We start from the raw sequence: 26,192 nt of genomic DNA on the forward strand, positions 1-26,192 counted from the left end.
AAAAGATGGGCAATAAAGCAAACAAGAACTGAAGGTTGAAACAAGTTAGCATTGTATAACAGTAAATTCCATAACTGGAGTGGATCTTTGTATCTGAAAGTATGATAATGAGCATATAAACATTTCCATTGTGGTATATGCTGGAGCAAAACTGATTTTGGGTGGTAAAAAAAAAGCATATTGTTACATCAGCTTCTTACTGCTACACAAAAATATATATTACTATTTTGATCATTGCAACAACACTAACAACAATAGTTAACATCATTATATAATTATCCATGTTTTATATATATTCATGCTACATATATAATTATTCATTCTACAAATGCTTTAGATTTCAGGGATATAAAACCACTGGTTTTCTAGTGAATTTAAAATGATTTGTCTTGTGTGTGTGTATGTGTGTGTGTGTGTGTGTGTGTGTGTGTGTGTGTGTGTGTAATACACATGCAGACATGTATATACCATACATTCACTGAAATATTTTACAAACTTTTCTCTTCACATTAATATATATACTAGCCTCTGTAACATGCCTTTTCTTCAGAAAACGGAGAAAATAGTAAATTGTTGCATTAGTTTGGGGCTCCATTATCCAGAAGTAGTGACCAAGAAAGGCATTTTATATTATATTATATTATGTTTTATATTATATTATATTATATTATATTATATTATATTATATTATATTATATTATATTGAATGATTGATTCATGAATGTGTGTGTATGTAAATGTGATGTAAATGTGTTTGTGTTTGTGACATGGTGGAGATCAGAGGACACATTGCAGAAGTTGTTTCTCTCTTTCTAGCATGGCGAACACAGATAGAACTCACGTTTTTATGATTGGAAGGGGTCATCTTAACCTCCTAAAATCTTGCTGTGTCTAGAAAGAATAAAGCCTAATTCCAGAAATTCTTCTAGTAGCAAAATGTGGAGCAACATCCTAAAACATTCTTGAATGGCATTGGAAGTTAATGAAATCTTACTTTATTGGTGAGATTTGATTGAACACTTTTACTTGCTCACATTTCCCTTTATTAATCAGCATATGGCACTGATAAACAAATTTATCCATCATGATAGATTCATATATAAATTACTTGTAATTTTGTTGTATTTCATTATAGAATATTTTATTCTCTGTTTCCTCAAAAAAATACATAGCCGGATGTGGTGCCTTTAATCCTAGCACTCAGGAGGCAGAGCCAGGTGGATCTCTGTAATTTTGAGGCCAGCCTGGTCTACAGAGTGAGTGCCAGGAAAGGCTCCAAAGCTACACAGAGAAACACTGTCTCAAAAACCCAAAGGAAAAAAATACATTTTACAGTATAGCTCCTGATTTTATATTTATAAAACAATATTTTTTAGTGATCCACTGACTAACATTAGAGACTGTTTCAATTTAGTATGACTTCCAAACAATTTTTTGAAATATATCCAAGACTTTCTGGAGTATATGAATGAAACATATAAAATAAATTAAACTATCAATTGCTAAACTGAATTCAGAGACTACTACATTTACCTTGTGATGTTGGTTCAATACTAAAATTTGTTAAGAGAAAAGCTTGTAAAATATTTCAGTGGATGTATAGCATATATATGTATTACATACACACACACACTCACACAATTTTCTATAGACAAATTATTTTAAATTTATTGGAAAACCAGTCATTTTGGACATCTGAAATCTAGAGCAATTCTAACATGAATAATTATATATTTCTGTGAGCTTGTTCAGAGGTCTGTAAGAGGAGCACAGCTATTAGTATTCCATTCTTTAACCAAAGCTGGGTCCTCCAGCGTTAAGGGGAAGTCATTCTGTTTGGCAACGCATGCAGCTTCTGAAAGGACACACGCAGGCCAGTGAGGGAGGAAGGGGACACCTGCATAGAAAGCCAGATCAGCCCAAGCAACCCTGGCACTCAAAGGGGTGACAGATGTCTTGAACACCAACATTTTGTTCAGTTTTGAAAATTGAGCTGTATGGTACATCTAGACTTTCTAAAGTATGTATTTGCATTTTGCATCTTATAAAGAAATCTTAATTTTAAAAAAATGAAGCCAGGTATATTTCAGGAAACAATAAAAATATTACATTTCAGACTTTTATAACATAAAGCCATTTATTTAAAAATAAATAGGTTTTTAGCTTGTAGAGATAGAAGGCAGTCATGCAGTAACAGAAGACCAACCTTATAGGCAATTTACAATGCTTCCTCCCCAATTTTCTCTTAAGTTATGAGAAAACACAAATATAGAGCTTTTATCTTTTCATCTGTGTCACAAATTAACACAAATAATTAGTCATCAGTTTTGAGCCAATGTTGCTTTTGGAAACATGAGATGGCCAGTGGATATTCTCTGCTAGTGATGACTTTTTAAATTGCAAGTACAATAGGACAAATTTTGAAAACAAACAATATTATTTGAGTATAATACATCATGAGTCAAGTACAGAAGACCCTTCATACAGCCACGTCAATTTACTTATTTTGTCCTGTCAGAATATATGTATATGAAATCAAGTCTATAAAATGAAAATGTAATCACTGCAATGAGTTTTATTTTTACATTAGAACTATCAATAACTACTGAAAATGTTGCAGTTATTTAAATCACACTAATAATTAGACACGGGATTGTCCTTATTCATAAATAGTTGATTACAGACATTTCCTACATTTTTCAGTAACTTTGACAAGAACCTGAGATTGAATATACTGCTACACACAAATGGTTTACATTGAGGAAATATTTCCATTGTGTATGAAATACATATGAATACTTTTCAACATTGCCTAATATAAGGTAATATACATAATCATAGTTATCTTGTTTGGTTTCTCCATGACAAAAATATGTTTGTGGTGGTTTACATGAAAATGTCCCAAATAGCCTTACAGGGAGTGGCACTATTGGTAGGTGTGGATGTTGTTGGGGTAGGTATGTTCTTGTAGGAGGAATTGTTCCGCTGGCATTAGGCCTTTAGGTTTCAAAGGCTGAAGGCAGGCTCAGTGTCTGTCTGTCTGTCTGTCTGTCTGTCTGTCTGTCTCTCTCTCTCTCTTGCATCTGGCAAAAATCCAGTTGTAGAACTCTCAGCTGCTCTGTCTGCCTGCATGTTATCATGCTTCCCACCATGATAATAATGGATTAAACCTCTGAACCTGAAAGAAAGACCCAATTAAAAGTTATCCTTTGTAAGAGTTTCCGTAGTTGTGGAGACTTGTCACAGTAATAGATGAGTGACTAAGACAATGTTATATTCAAGGAACAATGAATCAAAGGGTATGATTCTGCTTGGAATATTCAAATGTAATATATACTTCAATTAGTTATCAAGGAAGTTTACTTGTAATTATAAACTGAAAGGGGTGGTTCAGACATTAGCAGCAATCACTTTGCAGTCATGAGAACTGGAGTTGGGTCCCAGAATCCACATAGCTTGCTCATTATGCTATGAATGAATGTCTATAAATCTCAGCTCTTAGAATGGTAGTAATAAAGACTGCTATAATTATATTATAGGCTTCTTATTCAGCCTGGAAAACTTTAGCTGCATGTTGAAAGAGACATTCTACCTCAAATGTAATAAAGGGAGGGTGACAGATCAGGGCATTAGACACCATCTTCTGGCCTCTGTGTGTGCGTTTAGGCACACACAATTGCAAAAACACAAGCTCATATAACATATACACGTGCATAATTAATTAATTTAAATGTTTGTTAAAATAAATGGAAGGCATCTGTTACATTATCAATATATGAATGAAATTGATTAAGCACTGACAAAAAAATCTAACCAATTTTGTAAATATTACCAGTATTAGATAAATTATTATTTGGATAGATAATTATATACCAAATTATAGAAGAATGAAAGACAACATTAAAACCTACTAATATGTTATATTTGATCATATATATATATTTACTTTGATGAATTTATGTATTATTGTGCATTAAAGTTAAATTCTGAGTTTGAGAGATGGCTTAGTGGTCAAGAGTGCATTCTGCTATTGTAAAGGATCAAAGTTCATTCTCAACATCGCTGCAATTTCCTGTAACTCCAAATATGAGGAAATGCTATGCCTCTGGCCTTCTTATGCTAATATCCCGACACAGATACACAAAGATATGCATAATCAAAAATAAAGTATTAAAATCATTTACAAAATTTCCAATATATATATATGTAATTCTCAGAAAGAGTAAGGTTATATCATTCTTTCTTAAATTGTCATGATAATTATGGAAATGATGTTTACTTGTGCACAAAAAGTAAATGATATCATATGCTTAGTTTCTTCTAGAGTAAATATGATCACAAATACATCAAAGTACTATTTATAGACAGACAGACAGACAGACAGATAGATAGATAGATAGATAGATAGATAGATAGATAGATGATAGAGAAAGATTTTGGGGAGTCACAAATGTTAAAAATCCCATACAATTCTACTTAATAGTAGTTAGTGATTACTCATGCAACGAACCCAGTATATCCTTGTAATCTACATTTGTAAGTGTATGTCTGTCAGTAAAATAAGTGATCTTAACAAGGTACATTGTGCAGCCTGTTCAGAGACCTCCCTACTGACAATTCTTTATTTCATTTATTGCCATCTGGACCGTGACATCTGTGTTCCTGGCAGAAAAGGATGAATTCATTCCTCAGAGGGCCCATCCTTCATGTTTGTCTAATTCATAAACTATGAAGAATGAGCCCATACTCACAGTATTTTGCTTTCGGTCTAGTGACAAAATAAATTGTTCTAGAGGAAGCAAAAATTTTTTTCCCTTTCATCACATCTTATGAATGTGAATAATGTTCAAATGAATTTAAATGAAAGGAAGATATTCTCAAATCACAAAGTAAAGAAGTGTCTAATAAAAAAAAAAAACAACTGCTAATGGAAAAAAAATCTGTTTGGAAACATTCACAGTAACATGATGTTATCACAGCATTGACAACTCACTCACTTATCTCTCCTTGTACCCTTGGGGTCTCCCCTAACTACATTACACACAACCTGTCATCCCATCCTAAATGCAACGGTGCAGCTGGTGATGTTTGTTATTGACGATTCACACAAGAGGAAACTCATTCATGTGAGCCCGTCATTGTCTCAATTACAGTTGGTAGGTGATATGGCTACTTTAAAAGTACATGTCTTCTGATCGTTTAAATTGCACTTTCTGGTTAAATAGCTTAAGTATTGACCAATTGATTGATATTACCTTTATACTTATTAATCATTATAACAGATATATAAGTAAGCATCATTGTTCTGCTTCTGATTCCCTGAATTTAAGATGAAGTTACTATTTTTTGTTATTTATTAAAGAGTAGTTTTATAGATTATATGACAGATAACAGTGTACTATTGACGGTATTGATGGGCCTAATTTAATCACCTCTTAACTCTTCCTATATAAAATATCCCACATAAAAATGTTTTATTAAATTTAATGTGTTTTCCAATGCAAAGAATACTTCATAAAGAATATTTCTCATCTCTGGAAAATGCTATCTAAATATTAACACCTTAAAATGTATTTATGATTTGGAAATGATGTAACATCCTCCTGGTTGTCCATTCATTTTCAATATTAAGTTTGTTTTTTCTTTCTTTTTTTTTAAAACTGGGTCTAATTGTGCCTTGCAGTATTGCTTTAAATTCCTGACAGTCCTGTCTCAACCTCCTGACCCAAGGTGTGCATCACTACAGCTGCATTCTGGTTTGTCTTCCAGGAACTATTTTTTTGTCTACCTCAAAAGCAAATCACACAGAGAACATTCTGAATATATATATGAGGTTATAGAAAGCACCATTCTTTTCAAATGTTTTTAAAGATTTATTTCTAGAATTAATAATTTTAAAATTCTTTTTTTTCTTTTTTTAAAATTTATTTTACAATACTATTCAGTTCTACAAAATAGCCACAGATTCCCTTGTTCTCTCCCTTCCTGCCCCCCTCCCCTTCCCCCCAGGACACCCCCCACTCCCACCTCCTCCAGATCAAGGTCTCCCCCGAGAACTGGGATCGACCTGATAGACTCAGTCCAGGCAGGTCCAGTCCCCTCTTCCCAGATTGAGCCAAGCATCCCTGCATAAGTCCCAGGTTTCAAACAGCTAACTCATGCAACAAGCCCAGGACCTGATACCACTGCCTAGATGCCTCCCAAACAGATCAAGCCAATCGACTGTCTCACCTATTCAGAGGGCCTGATCCAGTTGGGGGCCCCTCAGCCTTTGGTTCATAGTTCATGTGTTTCCATTCATTTGGTTATTTGTCCCTGTGCTTTATCCAACCTTGGTTTCAACAATTCTCGCTCATATCAACCCTCCTCTTTCTCACTAACTAGACTCCCAGCGCTCCACCAGGGGCCTAGCCGAAATCATCCTGAGTGAGGTAACCCAGACTCAGAAAGACAAATATGGTATGTACTCACTCATAGGAAGATGCTAGATGTGGAACAAGGATGACTGGACTGCTACTCACATCACCAGTGAGGCTACCTGGAAAACGGGACCCCAAGAAAGACACGGAGAAATGGATGAGATCTACATGAACAGCCTGGACATGAGTGGGAGCAATGAGGGGCGAGGGGCGAGGGAAAGAGAGCGGGAGATCCTAGCTGGATCAAGAAAAGAGAGGGAGAAGAAGGAATAGGAGACCATGGTAAATGAAGACCACATGAGAAAAGGAAGAAACAAAGAGCTAAAGAGGCCCACAGAAATCCACAAAGATACCCCCACAAAAGACTGCTGGCAATGGTCGAGAGACAGCCGGGACTGACCTACTCTGGTGATGGGATGGCCAAACACCCTAATAGTTGTGCCATAAACCCCATCCAAGGACTGAGGAATTTTAAAATTCTTAAGCAGTCTGTAGCATCTATCACTATCTGGCTGATATCTACACCACACTGCCTGCTACCTTTTCCTTTGTTCTTTAGATATCTCACTAAGTTCGTCGAATGACATGTTTCTTCAAAGTCTGAGCTAAGAGTCCTCTATATTTGTCTCCAATACTAGCAATTGCACTTAGTGTCTGTGCAATGGAAGACTGCTCTTCACATATATTTTCAAGCAAATGTCAAATGGCAACCTTTACTGATACTTAAGTTATTACCATTTTATTTTTTCTGTTTCTAAAGGAATATATATGTATATTAATATTAGCTGTATTTTATGTATTATTATTTAAACTGATTTTGAATCAGATTTTTGTGTTCCTTTTCTGGTTACAAGCTACATTTTAAAATGTACATTGTCTCTACCATCTAGGGCATTATCCTTGGCACTTATCACCTTTCTAGTCATAATGCATAACCTTAAATAAATATGTTATCCAATTAAAATAACCATTCATGCTATAACACTAAGGAACCAAGATCTATTCCTGGGGGACATGATTTTGTTAGACGAAAAAGAAAAACAATATACAATGTTTTTGATGGATACAATTCTTTGTACACATTTTCAATCTATCAAGAGTTAAATAACTACTGTATCTTCTGAGCTTGCATTGTTTTAACATCTCCCCACATCTATTAATAATAGAAACCTTCTATAGTTCAGCTGAGAGACCCTGACCAAGAAAAAGTCAAAATAACAGAGTACAGATACGTTACACACAGTAACCAAAATATGCAATGGACTTACCTATGTCCAACTTCATATGCAGAATTTAACAATTTTTCAGTCATTGGTGACAACATGGGTAGATCTGGAGGCCATTGTATCGAGAGGTCATGGACAGAAAGACACTACTACATGGAAATCTCTTTTACATGTGTAATCAAAAAAAAAAAATGTTGATCTCTTATAACATGAAAGTGTAATGGTGGATACCAGAGATGGGAATCATGGGCTTTGAATAACAGAACACAGTAATTGATAATCAGTGATTACTAAGTTACAGGAGGCTAGTAGTAGAAAGTTATAGTATGCTCTTTCACAGTACTATAAAATAGAAGTAACCATAATTATTTAAAACAATAAATATATTTTTCTAAATACTTTCTTCCTTAAAAAAGCAATAAATATATGAGAAAGTATATTGACTCTTATATGCACAATTAAGAATATTTACAAGCCCTGGAGAATCATATGGGACTTTATTTTACATTTCATTTCACTTATGTATGTCTGCTTATTAACAGAACAGAGAAGCTCAAAATAAACCTCTATTTACTCCCAATCCATTTTTAAAGGTGAGCAATAAAGTAGATAAAAGGTATATCAGTATTTAGTGATATTAATTGGGATAACCCAACTGAAACAAAATATAACTCATGGGACCTTAAAGCTAAATTTCTTTGATCCATTTAAAATCCACAAAATACAGTGGTATTTATCTAAAGTTAAACTAATTTTAAAAATGAACAAATATGACAGTTAACTTTGGCAGAAAAGACAGCTAGCTATACAGTAAAGAGTTCCAAAAGTTATAAATTCTGGGTAATGTTAATTTTGTTCTCTAAGCAATTTTCCTCAGATTCCTTAGGAATGCTGATTCCTCTCAAACTATGCTTTACTAGGTGAAGTATATTTTATTGTCAATATATTTGATATTGAAAGTATAAAGTGAAATAATTTGGTTACTCTGATGGCTGGTTTTATATGTCAACTTGACACAAACCCTAGTCATCAGAGAAGATGGAGCCTCAGTTGAGGAAATGCCTCCATGAGATCCAGCTGCAAGGCAGTTTCTCAATTAGTGATCAATGAAAAAGAGTCCAACCCATGGTGGGTGTTGCCATCCCAGGGCTGGTGGTCCTGATTTCTATAAGAAAGCAGGCAGAACAAGCCAAGGAAGCACTCCAGTAAGCAGCACCCCTCCATGGCCTCTGCATCAGCTCCTGCCTCCAGGTTCCTGCCCTGTTTGAGTTCCTATCCTGACTTCAGTGATTAACAACAATGTGGAAGTATAATCCAAATAAACACTTTCCTCTCCAACTTGCATTTTGATCATGATATTTTCCCACAGCAATAGAAATCCTAACTTAGATGGTTACTATTCTGTCATACCTTGGCCAAGTCCAATATACTATCAGTTAAGAAAAATAACATAAAAACAAATTTACTAATAAAAGAAAAGCTCTCATACTGTTTCTTTTTTTTCCTAAAACCTTTACTGATTTTCTGAGGATTTCACATCATGCATCCTGGTACTACTTATCTCCCCATCCCCTCAATATTCCCTCTGCCTATGCAAAGCGCCCCCCAAACAAAACAAATTTTAAAAGAAAAACCAAAAACCAAACAAACAAAAGAAAAGAAAAGAAAAAAGAAAAAGAAAGAGAAAAACCTTGTCCGTGAAGCTCTAGTGTGGCCCTTTGAGTCACACAGTTTACCCTTTAGTCTACTCGTCTTAACTTGCAAGTGTTCATTGCCATGAATCATTGGTCTGGTTGGAGGCCTCTGGGCTCTGCTACATTGGCTGTAATAGGCTCTCTCTGGAGCTCCTCTGGGATATCCTGTTGTCCGGTGTCATGGAGATTCTGCAATTTTGGATCTGTTGGTTCCTCCCCTTTACATGCTCCAACAGTTCCTAGATACAGTGAATGTTGGAATGGTCCAACTCATAGCACTGGTTCTGGGCCTAGGGGGTAACTGGGTTGGTCAGCCTGCCAGCTTTCCATCATCATCACCACCCAGGGGAGCTTTCCCGCGCTGTCTCAGATAGCTCACCCAACACAGCATGCAGCAAGGGGCGGTGATAGTTCTCCTATTCACAGGTCCCCAGATTCTAAACTATCATATTTTTAAGCGCACATTTTTGGAACAATTTTAATTAGATAGAAATGAATTTCGATAAATCATGTGGGCATCCCTGCATTAGAAGGCTAATAATAATTAAAACATTAATATATAAAATAAATTATTTTATAATGAATGCAACTTTTATTCAGAAAATGATGATATTGTAGGATTTATTTTCCAAAGACCTTTCAATATTATTTATTAATTTTAAAATACGGGTGCAATTAGAGAAGAATATTTTAGCTTGTTTTGTGGCATTATAGAATAAAAGTTTCCAGTACAGTAAAAGGAGCCAGTTTCTTAAGGATTCAACATAATCTGCATTTACAAAATTGTTTAATCAAGGCTTCATATTAAGTTAGCTAAGTATAAAATTAATCAAAAAACTATTTTCAGAGTAATAAGTTTAATGGAGACATGAGAATCTTTAATTGTGTCCGGATTCATTCCAATTTTATTGAGAATGTCTATTCAAGTTTTATTCTGCAGAGTTTTATTCTCTGCAGAACATTGCATTTAATGTTGTGGAAATTATAACTATGTAATTGATATAAAGAATCCTTTCAAGGAGTTTCATTTTTAATCACTGAATAATACAACTTATATTAAGAATCTGAGATTGAAAATATGAATTTGTATCTCTATAGTTGTCATGGTAATAAGAAATGTGCCCCCATACTAATATTATTAGGAAGCTGGGCAACTAAAATGTGGAGTAACAGAAAATAAAATATTAAAACATAATTATAGAATGCAGAAGCTTCAAAAGCAGATCTTTAAATAATTTAGCATGAAGAAATTATAAATGTCTGTGGATATTGATATATATACATCATGACATCAGCATTGAATAATGTATGCATGTATCAAGTACATATGACACCCATTAGCTGGCATAATTTTAACTTACAAATCTTTCGGTTATATAAAAATTGAAAAAAAATTTATAATAATATTAAAACTTGAATTTAAAGGACTTACTATGGTGCTGTTTGGCTTTGTAAAACTGTATTTTTAAAATGGAAAAAATGGTGAAATATATATGAATGTCTACTAAAGTACTGCGCAAGGAGGCTAAAGACGAGATTTTAAAGTGATGAAGCTAGACAATTCTGGTTGAAGTAATTCTAGATAAACACATAATCTTAGCAATGATAGCAGATTTTATTCTTTATTGCCTGAAATGCCTGATGGGTTTTTAAGTTTCCTTTTTTGTGTATTTAGTTTTAAATATATTTAAAATGTTTTTTTTTTTAATTTTAGTTTTATTTTTGATTTTGAGATGAGGTTTTGCTATGTTACTGTCTCCTAATCTGGTACATAAAATGTAGCCCAGATTGACCTGGATCTCACTGTAGACTTCTTGCCTCCACCATCCACATGTTGAGATTGCAGGTATTCATTAACATTCATTGCAAGTTTCTTATTCTACTTTGTGTGTGTGTGTGTGTGTGTGTGTGTGTGTGTGTGTGTGTGTTGTTACTGCTTTTTATATTGCACCCCAATAAACTTATCTGGGGGTCAGAGAGCAAAACAACCACTATATTAAACTAGGCAGTAGTAGCACACACCCTTATTCCTAGCATTCCAGAGGCAGAGATCCATCTGGAGCTCTGTGAGTTCAAGGCCACACTGGAAACAGAGGTAGGCATAGTGGCACACACCTTTAATCCCAGGACTTGAGATCTCATGTCTTGCTTGGGAAAGACAAACGCTTTTGATCCCAGGAAGTGATGGCAAGAAAGGTATGTAAGGCATGAGGACCAGGAACTCGAGGCTTTTAAGCTTTTAAGCTTTCAGACTTTTAGCAACAGTTCAGCTGAGATCCAGTCAGAGGACTCAGAAGCTTTCAGTCTGAGGATTTGTGCAAACAGGAACCGATGAAGTTGACTGTGGCCTTTCCTATTTCTCTGATCTTTCAGCATTCACCCCAATATCTGGCTTCTGAGTTTTTTATTAATAAGATCATTTAGCACTTTGTCCTACAGAATCATTTTCATGTCTGAATTTTGATCTCCTCTAATGCAAATTATGGAGTTTAATAACTGTTGACAGTATGAATCAGTAAAACTGACATGACCTAGGACCATAATAGAGATACAGATTCTCACAGTGATACTCCAAATTAATATGATGGTCAGAGTTTTTATTTTAAAAATTCCATTATTTTTATTGTTTATATTTTTAGAAGTTTTTGAGATAATTTAATTAAATAACTTGTCCCTTCTCTTTCCTCCTATGAAAAAATTTCAGTTGATTCTGCTTGCTCTTTTTCAAACTCATGACTTCATTTTGAATTATTTGTTGCTACATGCATATATGTGTATATAATCACATATTCCTAAATATAACACGCTCTGTCTGTACAATGTTACTAGTATGTATGCTTTCAGGGCTGTCCATTTATATGACTAATTAGTGTACCATTACCCGCAGATGACTATTTCTCCTTGTCACGCTCCCTAAGTTGCCTATAATCTCAGTGTGGACTTGAACCCTTATAATCTTTCCTGCATCCTCTTGGCATGTCTATCCTTGTTACTGTTTCTTATCTCATGTTTAGGTAGTCATGTTGATAAAACTGTACGGGTGTAGTTTCTAAAATTACTAAAAGACAATGTTGCAGCAAAGTCTCTGGTCCTCTGTCCTTTACAATTTTTCCTCTCTCATTTCTGCTTGTGAAGCCCAGTCCCAAAGGGTAAACCTATCTATCTTCACAATATTCTGTACTAAGTAGCTATTGATACAAGGAATATAAGAACAATTAGTTCAAAAAATTCATTGTTCAATATCAGAACTAATCTAGACAGCTTAATCTCATACATACCCAGAGACTAAGAATGCTGTTGTTTGTTGTTTTGTTTGTTTTGTTTTTGTTTTTGTCTTTGTTTTCTCTTGTGTGTTTGGAATTCAAACTTATGTGCATTATCTTACAAGATAAGAATTTTAGTGACTGAATGCCAACCTTCAGTCATATCATCTGAACACTATCTCATAAGTAATTAAAACTGAAAAAAGTGTTTAAAAATGCTTAACAAGAATGGCATAAACACAATGTAATCCTCTACAGTTAATGTAGCTATTAAAAAATATATGGAAAGATCATCAAATAATGTGTTGATGGAAAATTGTCCCTACTACAAACATTAAGATAGTGTTTTTAATCTACGCTATCTGGAATATTTCATAGATTTTTCAAAAACAATTTATTATGGTTCCCATGATTTACACATATAAAATCCAAAACAAAGAGAAACAATTATTCATATTCATAATTCTTACATTATGTACACGCTGAACACCACTGTGATATTTCAGAGTATTTATCTTTCACTAGTCAAATCTTACTGAATTTATTCACATGCCCAACCTTTAGAAATCATTATTCTAGTTTCTTCCTGACATACTTTAGGTTGTAATTAAGTGAAAAATTGAGAATTTCTCTATGATGCTCAGTTTACTTACTATCTTGCAGTATAATACATTTTCCTATATTTTAGGTTTTTTTCTTACAAACAAACATTTGTAGGCATCCCTCAATTTCTCTTAAAATGTTTGCATTGTCTTTTAAAGGAGACCATAAGAGAGTATTGGACATGAATCTCCTTCCCATATTTAACTGTAACTGTGAAGAGAAGACCAGATTCCCACTGAAATGGCAGGCGTGGGAGCAGTAAGACCACTGTTGGATGCTGGGCCTCTCTCAACATGAACTCACTCCTTGGTTCACGGGAGCTGTGCTGAGTGGCCTTCGACCCCAGTTAATCTCACAGAAGTGCAAGAGCATTGAACATTCAATGATAATAGTGAAGCCTGAAAAAAAAAATCTACTGTGCTAATCTCCTCAATACTTGATTGGATTATTTAGCAAAGCATGTACTAGGAGAAAAGACAGCTTCATTTTATTTAGAAATTTAAATTAACACAGTAGTATTTGTTCTTGAGAACCAAATTTAGACACATTTTATGGAAGAATGAGTCAACAATTAACTTATTTTTGTTGTTCTCTTCAGGTGCCACTTGTAATTCATAGTTACATGGCCAGTAGACTTTTGAGAAAATAATAAAAATTTGCATATAAAATTGCAAATGAGCCTTAGGGGGTTGTGGAGGGCAGAATTTATAAAGTATACATGTTAGGAAAGAACCGTCATTTGATAGCAAATTCTTGAAAATTATTAGAAAATATGCTGGTGTCAGAGAAAACCTATAAACAATAACATGGTAGTGTTTTTAGCAGGAATGAATATGTTGTAAAGGAACCAAGAAATTAATACTTTTGTAAAAATGTCTTGCTGGTTGAAATCTACCTGTAGCTCTGGGGAATCCAGAGGGAGAAGTGGACACTTGAAGAATTATTTCCACCCTTTCTGCTGACCTTGCTGGAGATACTTGGAGCTGAGACAGTGGTGAGAAAGGGCCCACACTTTGCTGAACTGCTCAGGTATGCATACCTTTAAGCCCTAGGCTCATGGCAGGACTCCAAGTGAAGGCCTTAAGCAAGTCCCTGAATCTTCATTCCATTGTGTTCAGATTGAATAAATCTCTCTTTGCTACATGCATTTCACTATTACTTCGTCCCCTTTATTTGGCCTGTCGAAAACAGGTGACCTTATCTAGCTTGTTAGGGCAACAGGCTATGAACCCAATGTCCCATAACAGGAGTAAGTTAAGATGTCCATATTCAACGTCCACATTAAATATTTTTTAAAGATGCAAGATACAATCATTGTTGGGCAAAGGGAGATATAATTCTATCTTTCCTAATACATGGACCCAAAATGGGAGAGAAACAATTATTCATATTCATAATTCTTGCATTATATTTTTGGTCACTGCTTTCCTGGTCCAGTTGTTAACTCCTTACCTCTGCCATCCAAGTCTCCTCTTTCTTAAATCACCATCCTACTTCTCCCCCACCGAGCCTACTTACTGGAATGTAGTGCCATTGCTTCTAGTCTTTCTGAGAAAACAAGCATAAAAATAGAGAGCCATGACATATATGCATTACCACAGGCACACAGCTCTGTAGTTAGCTGAAACTCCCCCTGTTTTTGTAAACACTATGGAGATATTTGTGCTGACTGCTTAAGGCAATTATCTCATTTTTTTTTTTTTTGTTCTGAGTGTATTCAAGCAATATAAAAAAGTGACTATAAATTCTCTCTGCACCAGTCCCAGGTAGATTATTCTGGCAGCAAACAGAATCACATTCACTTTAAAATCAATTATTAAGAATTATCACACATTCTTGGTCATCATATTCCACTTACCACTCCCTTCTGCATAGGAACCCTGGCTTTCTTTACTTTTCCTCCATTTTGTGTAGTCCCAGGGAAAACCCATGAAAACACTCTGACATCTATCTTAAACTTCCTGCTATTGACAGGTATATGGCTCAGCATTTAGAGTGCTGACTCCTCAGCTCTCCTTTGAAATACCTTGTCCTGGAGGCTTTGGTGAATTATCTATATATCCTAGTGCAATTCACTCAGTGCCTAACTCTTCCTACCTCTTCTTACTCTGATATAATTTTGTTCTCCTTTGTCTAAGAGAACTCTGCTTATGGAATTAGATTATTTCTTTACTACTAAATTCTTCTCATGAATGCTGCCCTTCTCACACTTGAGCTAGGGTTTCCAAGAAGGAAATCACCCCATGCATACAGATTTGCTTGATAATATTTGCTCCTATTCTCTATAAGGAATTGTCACACCAAAGTCGGTGTCCTTCCATTTCTGTTGGTCCATCTGGGCTTTAGAAACTTGTTCCACCATTCAGATCCTAAAAGATTCCACAGGATGGCTGGAGAGATGGTTCAATTTTTAAAAGCCTTTGTTGCTCCTGCAGAGGACAGGGCGTTAAGTTCCCAGCACTGACATCAAGTTCACAGCCATGCATAAAGCCAGTTCCTGGGAAGTCTATTGTCTTTTCTGACCTCTTTAGGCAGCAGGCACTCATGTAATATAATACACACATGCAGGCACAGCATTCATATGCATAAAGTAAATAAATCTAAAAAATAAAAAGAAAACACCACAGAAACTTGCGAGAGGAAACAAAAGGCAATAATGAATGTGATGTAAGGAAAAAAAAACAACAAAAACAAAATAATAACACTAATTTGTACTGCTACAAAGATTTAATTGCATTATTCATGTGAAAAACTAACGGTAGATTTGGATTCATAAGTTGTATTGGTTGGAGTTGTCTTAGTTATGGTTACAGTTGCTATTTTGAAGCACCAGGACCCAAAGCAAGTTTGGAGGAAAGTATTTATTTGCCTTAAACATTCTTTGTCCTCTGGCTTGTTCCTCATAGCTTACGCAGCATTCATTCTTACAGAACCCAGGACCACCTACCCAATGATGCACCACCCACAATATCAATGAATAATTTTATAAAAATGCTTTCCATGATTACCTGCACACTGATCTTATGAAGTAATTTTTGTATGTGAGGTTCTCTCCTCTTAGGTTTCCTTAGCTTGTATCAAGTTGTTATGAACCTAGCCACCTATGGTGGGTTCCCTAGAGAAGAAGAGTTAGCTTAATGCATATCAAGAAAAATGAATGTGAAAACAGATAAAATGGAGTGGCTAATATGATTAGGGCAAGATTATATGGACCAAGGTGGACTTTCTGGACAAAGTTAGCACCCATATTTGTGGTTGCAGTGTGTAGTCAAGTTTACTGCAGAAGTCTCGTATACCAGAGGGATATCATTCTCTTGTTCTGTTCAGGTGTTCAGCTGCTGGCACAAAGCCCAGATACTTTATTGAGGACAACGTGTTTTGTTCAGATAACACCAAGATATGTAGCAAGCTTATGGAAGACAATCTCTAACCAGTACCTAGAAGAATATTTGAGCCCTTATCTGTGAACTGTGTCTAAGCCTTGTTAACAGAAAAATATTTCACAAATAATAAAATTAATGTATAGTCTTATCCTTGAATACCATCCCAATAAGGTTGGAGAAAATATCAGTAACTTTCTTTGTTAGGGTTTTTATTGTTGTGAAGAGACACCATAACAAAAAAAAGGAAGACAGTTAATTGGGGCTGAATAATATTTTTAGAGTTTTGGTCTACTGTAGCACGAATCTTAAAAGTTCTTATTAATAAAAACAAACCCGGAACCAGGTATTGGGGTGAAAGCTGGAAGATCAGAGAAGCAGAACAAGCCACAGCCACCTCACCTTGCCAATTCCTCAGCTGATCCTGTTTCCTCAGACTGGAAGCCTCTGAGTCCTTATCCAAATGGATCTCAGCTGAACTGATTCTTGAAAGCCTGAAAGCTTAACCAGCTCTAGTTCCTGGTTTTTCATGCTTTATATACCTTTCTGCTTTCTGCCATCAGTTCCTGGGATTAAAGGCTCACTTCATGGGATTAAAGGCGCGAGTCACCATGCCTATTTCCAGTGTGGCCTTGAACTCACAGAGATCCATGCCTCCAGAAGGCTAGGATTAAAGGTGTGAGTGCCACCATTTTCTAGCCTCTGTATCTAGTGGCTGTTCTGTTCTCTGAACACAGATAAGTTTATTAGGGTGCACAATATTTTGGGGAACACAATACCACCACAGTCTACTATCATCATGACGAGAAGCATGGTGACATACAGACAGATATGTTACTGGAAAAAGAGCTGAGTTCTACATCTTGATCCTCAGACAGCAGAAGGAAACTGCATGGAACATTGGGCATAGCTTAAATATATATGAGAACTCAAAGCCCATCTCCACAGTGACACACTTCTTCCATTAAGGTCACACCTACTCCAACAAGTCTATATCTCCTAATATTTCCACTCCAGGCCAAGCACTGAAACACATGAGTCTGTGGAGGCCATTGCTATTCAAAGAAACATAATGATCTTTCACAAAACATCTTTCTCAAAATACTGTTACCTTACTAAAGAAAGAATAAATGCTTGAATATAAAGATTTACATATATATGTATATATACATATATGTATATGTATGTATGTATTTTTTTTTTGTCCATGAAAGGAAATACTATTCTGGTCTTATTTTTAAGGGCATTAGAGATCACATACATATCAACATATAAATCTGATATAATAACACATATGTGAAGCAAGAACATAGAAGCATTACTTGGTATTTTGTTTGCAATAAAACAGTATAAAGCCTTAGAAGACAGAATGCTATCAATAAATTGTTGAAAAGGAAAGAGCAATAGTAGATTTTTTAAATTTATACATATTTTTGAACAAATTTAATACCTGCTTGGTTTCTCTACCATAAGATACAACTTAAAACATTTATTGAATGCATAGCTGCTATATCCAATATATATAATGTGGAATATTATACATTATAAAACTCAAGTGTTTTTATATTGTTGGATGTAGCATGTCTTTCTTGTCAGCCACCAGGTCCCAAATAATGACACAGAGACTTGGCCTTAGCTTAGGCTTTTTCCCAATTAGCTCTTATAACTTAATTGACTCATATTTTTTAAATCTACATTCTACCACATGGTTTGATTACCTTTTTTAAGTACAGCACATAGACTTGCTCCAAGTCTGCTAGGGAAAGCCTGCTGTGCCTAGATTCCTCCCCTCCCCCTTTTCTCTCTCTGCCCAGGAATCCCTCCTATACCTCTTGCCTAGTGATTGCCCAATCAGCTTTTTATTATACCATTATAGCAGTACTTCTTCACCCAATGTACAAGTATCCTCCAACAGTAGGAAATCTGCAACAGTGCAGAATTACTTTTCCTACCTTTAAACTTTACTGATCAGTAACTACTATGAAAATGTAACTTAAGTTTCTGGTCTTCAGAGAAGCTAACTTCAATCTTCCATCTTACACAGATAAGAGGCATCATTCATTCAAGTATTTTCATATCTGACATAATTTGGTGATTATGTGGAAAGTCATAAGAAAAAATCAAGTCTGATTTTAACCCTGTCTTGCTACATTTAAACATGCCATCTTTTAGATGTTTTTAAACTTATATGCCCTACAAATGTAAATCTTGTAACTCCTTCCTCTGATTTTTATATCTGTACATATCATAGCATACAAACATAATTATAGAATGCTGTTTTATTGTGTATATTGTATGCCTCACAGCTTTAGTCCTTTTGGCCTTCCTCTGCAGCTTTAAGAGCATGATGTCATTGGACCAGTCCTCAGCATTATAGGCTAGGTGTGGGATAGCTTTTGCCACGGGGATGATCTGCTGGGTTTCCTCCTGTGCCTTGATGTTGTGGGCCCCCAGAGTGACTTTCATTGAGCTTCCCAGGCAGTGAGCAGCTGTCAGCACAAAGTTGTCTCATACCAGGAACCCTCCACAGCACCTCCAATTCCCACCAACATGCAGAGATTCAATAAATGTCGTGTAGGGGTGGGAATGGGGCTTGGCCTCATGGCCCCCGATGACCTCCTCTTTTACCCTCAAGACCTATGGAGGAGATTTTTCTAAAATGCTCTTTTCTGATGCCCAGCATAACTTGTATTCTCAGTAAATGCTTTTGGTTGCATGAATGAATGAGTACTACATGAGCTCATGGGGTTCAGAGCGTAGATAACACTAGAGGAGTGTTCTGGCAAAGATGGGAACACCTGGGGACCTGTACCAGCTCCAAGTGGCAGATGAAAGGTCAGGAGAATCAGGACTGTTGGCATCTATGGAAAAACCAAGAGCATTGCTCGAGGAATCTTCACTAAGGTTGTGTCCTTCCTGCCGTGGATAAGCAAAAGCATGAAGCCCTTCTAACAGGTGGTAAAACTAGCTGTGCCTACCAGTTTGTCTGGACATGGGCAAGAACCACACGGAGTGGGCAGCAAAGGTGAAAACTCATATATATATATATATATATATATATATATATATATATATATATATATATATATATATACATATATAATTTTTAAATGTCATAATGTCATACATATATAATTTCTACAGCCATTTAATTTTCAGTTAAATTGTGATACATAATCATGCCACTTTGCATTTAAAATTGTGTAAGAATTTTTATGAAATGTGTTCAGTAGTTGTATTTCTGGTTATGTATATGTTCATGTGTGTATGTATTTTAGTATGTTTGTGCCCTGGTATAAATGCACGTGTGCCTAGGTGTATGTAAAGATCAGAAGTCAACTTTGTTTCATTTCTCATAAACTGTTCATCATATTTTGTGAAAGACTCTTACTGAGCTATGGAGGTCACAAAATAGACTAGGAATTCTGACTATTTCTAGAGATCATTCAGATTCTACTTCCCCAGAGCATATATGAGGAAGATAAAAAAAAAAAAAAAAAGTTAGCAGCTGTCTGGAGAGGATCTCTAGAGAGGGTTGACAGCAGTAGCCCCTGCAGAGAAAGCATAAGAAGGGAGGACAAGTGACCAGTGTCACAACGGAAGTGACTGAATGAGAGAAGGTATCGGGTGTCTGGCCCATCTTTGAGTGCTGTGGGATGTTCTGTATGGCAAATGTGTTGCTCTGATTGGTCAATCAATAAAACACTGATTGGCCAGTGGCTAGGCAGGAAGTATAGGCGGGACTAAGAGAGAGGAGAAAAGAAAGAACAGGAAGGCAGAAGGAGTCACTGCCAGGCACCGCCATGACAAGCCGCATATGAAGATGCCGGTAAGCCATGATCCACGTGGCAAGGTATAGATTTATAGAAATGGATTAATGTAAGCTATAAGAACAGATAGTAAGAAGCCTGCCATGGCCATACAGTTTGTAAGCAATATAAGTGTCTGTGTTTACTTGGTTGGGTCTGAGCGGCTATGGGACTGGCAGGTGACAGAGATTTGTCCTGACTGTGGGCAAGGCAGGAAAACTCTAGCTACATTTGAGTCCTTCAGTGATACCTTTTTCCATGTCACCTTTCTGGCAAGAAAATGACCAGCTGAGTGACTGATGGAATGAAGATGAAGGATGACCACCCAGATGAATCCTCCCCACAAGGCAGCATATGGAATACCCAGGATGTGGTCCAGAGAGATAAGGAACTAGGCATCACTGACCTGCCTATCAAAGTCCAGGACACAGGAGGAAATGGGACCATACTCCCTGGACCAAGACCCCAGGCAGCCCTCAGATCTCTTGCTCACTCAGGGTTGAAGACTGGATAATTGAGAGTGTCACCTCGTTTCCCCTGAGAACACCCTCAGGTACGGAGTTCATGATCGTCGCAGTCTGTGAATAGGACTTCTTAGTTTAATTTCTGTTAATAAACTGCTTTATGTAAGATATTAAATGGGGGGGTGAGGATTGAGGAATGTACTCAAAATACATATAAATATATTTCAAATTTCAAAGAGCAAAAGTAATGATAATATTTTAAAATTGCACATATAAATCCTTTTTTGTGTTTTTACAGTTGTAATTAAAACTAGATATAGGTACTACCAACTCTATCTTCAAAATAACTGTTAAGACTTCTTTTTCATGACTATAATTCAAATACTAGAAAAAAAACTTGCTTTTGCAAAGAATGCACTGATTAGATGCACTAGTAGCTAATTTTTTTTTAGATTTTTTCACAGTTGATTTCTTATGTATATGTATTTAACTGTCTCATACTTCTTGCTGAATATTTAAAAAATGAAGATACCTGTGTAAGCCCCAGCCAACAGTCATATTTGGGAAATAAAAGTATTATCTTAAACATGTCACTTTATGTCCTTTCTTACACCCTGTCTCCAAAAAGTATCACTACTGTCTTGACCTCCAATCAAATACTGAAGTTTTGATCTAAGTATCTGCTAAGGGCGATGTACTAAAATCTTGTCCTGCAGGATGGCAAAATTGGGAGCTTGTGAGGTTGTAAAGATCCGAGTCCCAGAACAATGTCTTCAGGTCACCTGGGCATGCCTTTGAAGACCACTCTCAGAGCTCTGATGACGTTTTATCTTGAATGTTCCTGACACGAATGTGAAGAATTTCTTGTTTTTGAGATGATCAAATAATTACATCATTTCTTTTTTTTTCTTTCCCCCCTCCAAATCCTCCAAACTTCTACTATAATGTATTGCTTCTCTCAGAATAATGTGGCCTACAAATCATGACTAGAAACCTGTAGACCTGGGAAATAAGCAATTCTGTTATGTTCATATTTGTTAAAAATTGATGACAACTAGACTTCATATGAATGTAAGGATATAGTAAATGCTGTCTGTATTCATCTCTTTGTTGTTAACATTACACTAGTAAATCCAACCAAAGTAGTTACATGCTAACTATTTATTCCCATTGCTGACAAGTATGCTCTATAGAGTTTTAGTTTAAGCATTCCCATTTTTATTTATGAATTCAGCTGTTGATTGGGTCCCTTGATTCTTTTCCTGATGCTGTGATAAAATGCTTTTATAAAAGCAAAATCTCGTTTTGAATTGTACTCTTAAAGAATACATCATTGAAGATAGTTTTTGCTCATATAGTAATCTCTGATCATTGTTTCCTCTCTGGCTTCTCCTCCCCATGTCTCCACTATCCCAGCCCCATGCTTCATTTCTCTTTCTTTTTTTTTTTTTTTGTTTTTGTAGTTTTTAGTTCACAAACAAGTTAATAAAATAAATCAAAATTAAACAAAGCAAAATCAAAACAAACCAAACAAACAAATAAAAAACTAAGAGAAACGTGGGAGCCCGTTTTCAGGTTCCTCTTGGCTTTACCCAGCATGTCCTCATAGAGAGGATGATTAGGACCACAGGCCTGAGTGCAGGTGTCTGAAATGGTATGCACTTGGCTGTGCTGGGGGAGGTCTTTTGCTCCAACCCATGGCCTCTCTATAAATACCCTGGGGCAGAGACTGTTGGGGCCCATTGGAATAGGTTCCAGGTCCTCCTGAGGCTATCCTTTATTTTTTATCTGTTTATCTCCACAATCTAATTTCTTCTATCTAATATTTCCTGCTGCTGGCACTCAAGAAAACTCTGGGGAATTGTGGGGTTGGTGGGTAAACGCCCCTCAGAGAAACAGATAAACAAACGTAAAAACAAAAACAAAAGCCAAAGCCAATAAATAAATAAATAGATAGATAGATAGATAAATAAATAAATAAATAACTGAAAATTATTTTAAGGTAAATAATGCCCAAACAAAGCATTATGAGGCAGCATATTTCCAAAACTTAATTGAGTTTGTTTTCTGTTTGCCGTCAACGGCTGCTCATGGTTCCCCCTAAAGTGAGATTTGTATATCCAGTGAGACTCCATTGGAAACAAACTAAATTTCCCTTTGGAAGCAGTTGTCAATTGGAGATAGCTCTGGGTTAGTGATTTGGGCTCCTCTTACCTTGCTGGCTGTACATCTGGCTTGAAGTGTACAGGTCAGGGAATGGTCCCACAGCCTCTGTGAATCCATACATGTTTCACTTGTGTCTGCAGGGTTTTCTTTCCTGGTGGAATCAGTCCTCACTGTCTTTCACAATTTTTTTTTTCCTCCTGTTCTACATAGATCCCTGAGCCCTGAGTGGAGAATGTACTAATTTAGTGCACAGTTCAAGTTCCAGTCCCTCAAGTTGGCAACTCAAGGCAGCAGGCACTTGAAACTCTGGTCAGTTGCATCCAAAGTCAGGAAGCAAAGAACAATACATTTCTGTCCTCAGCTACCTTCCTCCCTGCACCTCCCTTTTGCAAAGTCCAAAATTAAGCCCTGGAAATGGTGTGGCTCACTTTCCATGTGGATCTTTTCCCCCTTAATTAACTTAATCAATGTAATCTCTCCAAAGCATGCCCATGGGCAAATAGTCCCTCCTAGGTATTTCTAGAAGTTTGTCTTTAAGATGATTTCAGATTCAGTCAAGTTTACAATTAACACTGACATAACAATTGACATCAAGCTATATTTAGAGTGGAAAGAAAAAGGGTTACAACATTAATATGCTTATTGGCTTTTTACTACACTTATCTTAATTAAACTTATAAATTATGTGTGTAACTATGCATGCACTTATGGAGATACAGGGTTTGCATATGTTCAGTTTCTGAAGACAGTAAATAATTTCCCTTATTGGCAGTCTATACATTTCTGGTTCCCTGACAGCGTTTACTAATTTTATTCCATTGTTGCAACAACATCACTGAGATAGATAACTTTAAGCTCTTTTGCTTTTAAGCTTCCTTCCCCTTTGAATTCGCTTTTATCCAATATGAAGATGTTTAAGTCTGTTGATCAATCCTTTGTAATTTATTCATTTTAATCAGCTTATTGAGTGAATGAAGCTTAATGTAGTAACAATGTTTGTATTCTTATAATTTGTAGTTCGCCTATATTCTTTCTCAATGTTTTTGAGATTCAAACTACAATAATTATAAGTTATATTTTGACACTGTGGCTTATGCTTATAGACATGTTTTATAAATATGTCTAGCCATTATCATGAAGCTTCCTTTTCATACTCCCCTTAAAATCTTTATTTTTAATATTTCTAATGGTATGTCTATGATTATATTACCAATAATAAACTTAAAATTATAAGAAATAAAAGTTAATGCCTGATGAAAATATATTACATAATACAAAGGAAATCTTTTCCTTAACTGCTGATTGAACTAGTTACAACCACCAGTGTACATATAAAATGTGCAAATGAAGAGATGGTCAGATTAGCAATAACTTGTATTCAAAGTGTCTTTTACATTAAATTTTATTGTCAATATTCTTATTGGAATATGAGATATTCACCAAAATTTAGTAAATGCTGCAATAAAACCAAGTGTTCCCATCATCTGCCAAATAATAATATTATTGAATTTTAAAAATAATTTTATACTGTTAAAAAGAAAACAAGGTGATAATTATAACATATTGTTTTGGGGGTTTAGGAAAGGTACATGCTTCTACATAAGGAATTAAAAAGGAAGTCAAAATTGAATTTGTGTGTATGTGTGTGTTGTGGTGTGTGTGTGTGTGTGTGTGTGTGTGTGTGTGTGTGTGTGTGTGTGCATGTACAAATGACAGTGAAGGCCTGATATGGATTCTTCCTCTGTCATTCACCACCTTATTTTCGGAGGTTAGGTCACCTGTTTATCCATCATCCTTAGAGCTGTCTGAGTTGGCTGGCCAGGGAACTCCACAGATTTGCCTGCCAGTAGACCAATGCTGTAATTGAAGTTGACAAACATGCTACTCTGCCTAGGGTTGAGGAAGGTGCCAGTGATCCAAACTCCAGCCCTCTTGCTTGTGTGGCTCGCACTTTACCAAGCGAGGGATCTATCTAGCTCCAAGGTAGAATTTATACGTGTGTGTGTGTGTGTGTGTGTGTGTGTGTGTGTACACCACTGCCTCAACATGAGTTGAACATGGGCAATATGGGTGTGTCAAAATAGATGGAAACATGCCACCAGGCCTCAGTCCTACACAAACTAGTACAGACAACAGGGAAAATCTGGCAGCAGGAGAGGTGATCTTCCCCAAGAAACAACACATCAAATGGTTACACAGTGCCAAGTATCAGCACTGAAAACATACATTCAAGTAACATAAAGTGGACTGAATAGGCAATACCAAGGAATATTTGTGTGCATACATTTACATATATGCAGGCAATAACAATTATTGAAGAAAGAGGATATGGATATGAAGGAGAGCATGGCGGATTAAGTGGGAGGGATTGGAGGAAGGAAAGGGAAGGGAGAACTGTAATTATAATCTCAGTTTTCTATAATTTGTGAACAAATAGCCAAGAAGCCATTGAATATGTCTTGAAGGCTGTAATTCACTAGTGACATTGAGAAGTTGATATTCTTAATTGTATGTACAAAAGAAAAAGGACAGCAAGAAAATCAATGATTTAATCTATTTGAAGAGACTAAGAAAAATCAAATGTAAGGAACAATAAAATCTAGAGTAGGAATCAATGAAAGTAAAGAAAACCACACAAAAAGAGCAAGTCAATAGAGATAAAACAGTCAACTTAAATGAAACTTAATTTCACACTTTTGGCAAAATGATGCGGAGAAAATTAAAGGAAAAATTTCCCAAAATTTCTAACAAAAATACATTTCTGCAATTCTGAAAGATACCTAGAATGTCATAAGCATACATTGCGAATAACTTATTGTTATATTTTACAGCTAATATAAACTAAGTTAATCTTCAAATAATTACCTTACAGGGAAATTCTGGTTAAAAAAATCTAAGATATAAAGTCTGATACTATCAAATGATTGTTATTTTTGAATGGCATCAAAAAAGCAACATGAATAATACAAGGAGTTTTGTGGTTAATTTTTCTTACATATTACTCTCATTAACATTTAGGAAAAATACTATTACAAAATTTCAAAATAGGAATATATTGGACATGTTTTTAAGATGTAATGCAATTTGCATAAATATCTTTGCATATGAAAATAGTACTAATTATTATGTGTAATTGTTTTACAATTTATACTACATTTTTAATGCTAT

The 26,192-nt window shown here is 35.6% G+C and overlaps 1 pseudogene; it reads right to left on the reverse strand.

Moving 5' to 3' along the window:
* Positions 1 to 18,778: 18,778 nt before the first annotated feature.
* Positions 18,779 to 19,446, reverse strand: LOC121822973 (granzyme E-like; annotated as a pseudogene).
* Between the last annotated feature and the right edge of the window lie 6,746 nt (positions 19,447 to 26,192).

The sequence above is a fragment of the Peromyscus maniculatus genome, chromosome 15, assembly GCF_049852395.1.
Source record: "Peromyscus maniculatus bairdii isolate BWxNUB_F1_BW_parent chromosome 15, HU_Pman_BW_mat_3.1, whole genome shotgun sequence".
Taxonomy (NCBI): Eukaryota; Metazoa; Chordata; class Mammalia; order Rodentia; family Cricetidae; genus Peromyscus; species Peromyscus maniculatus.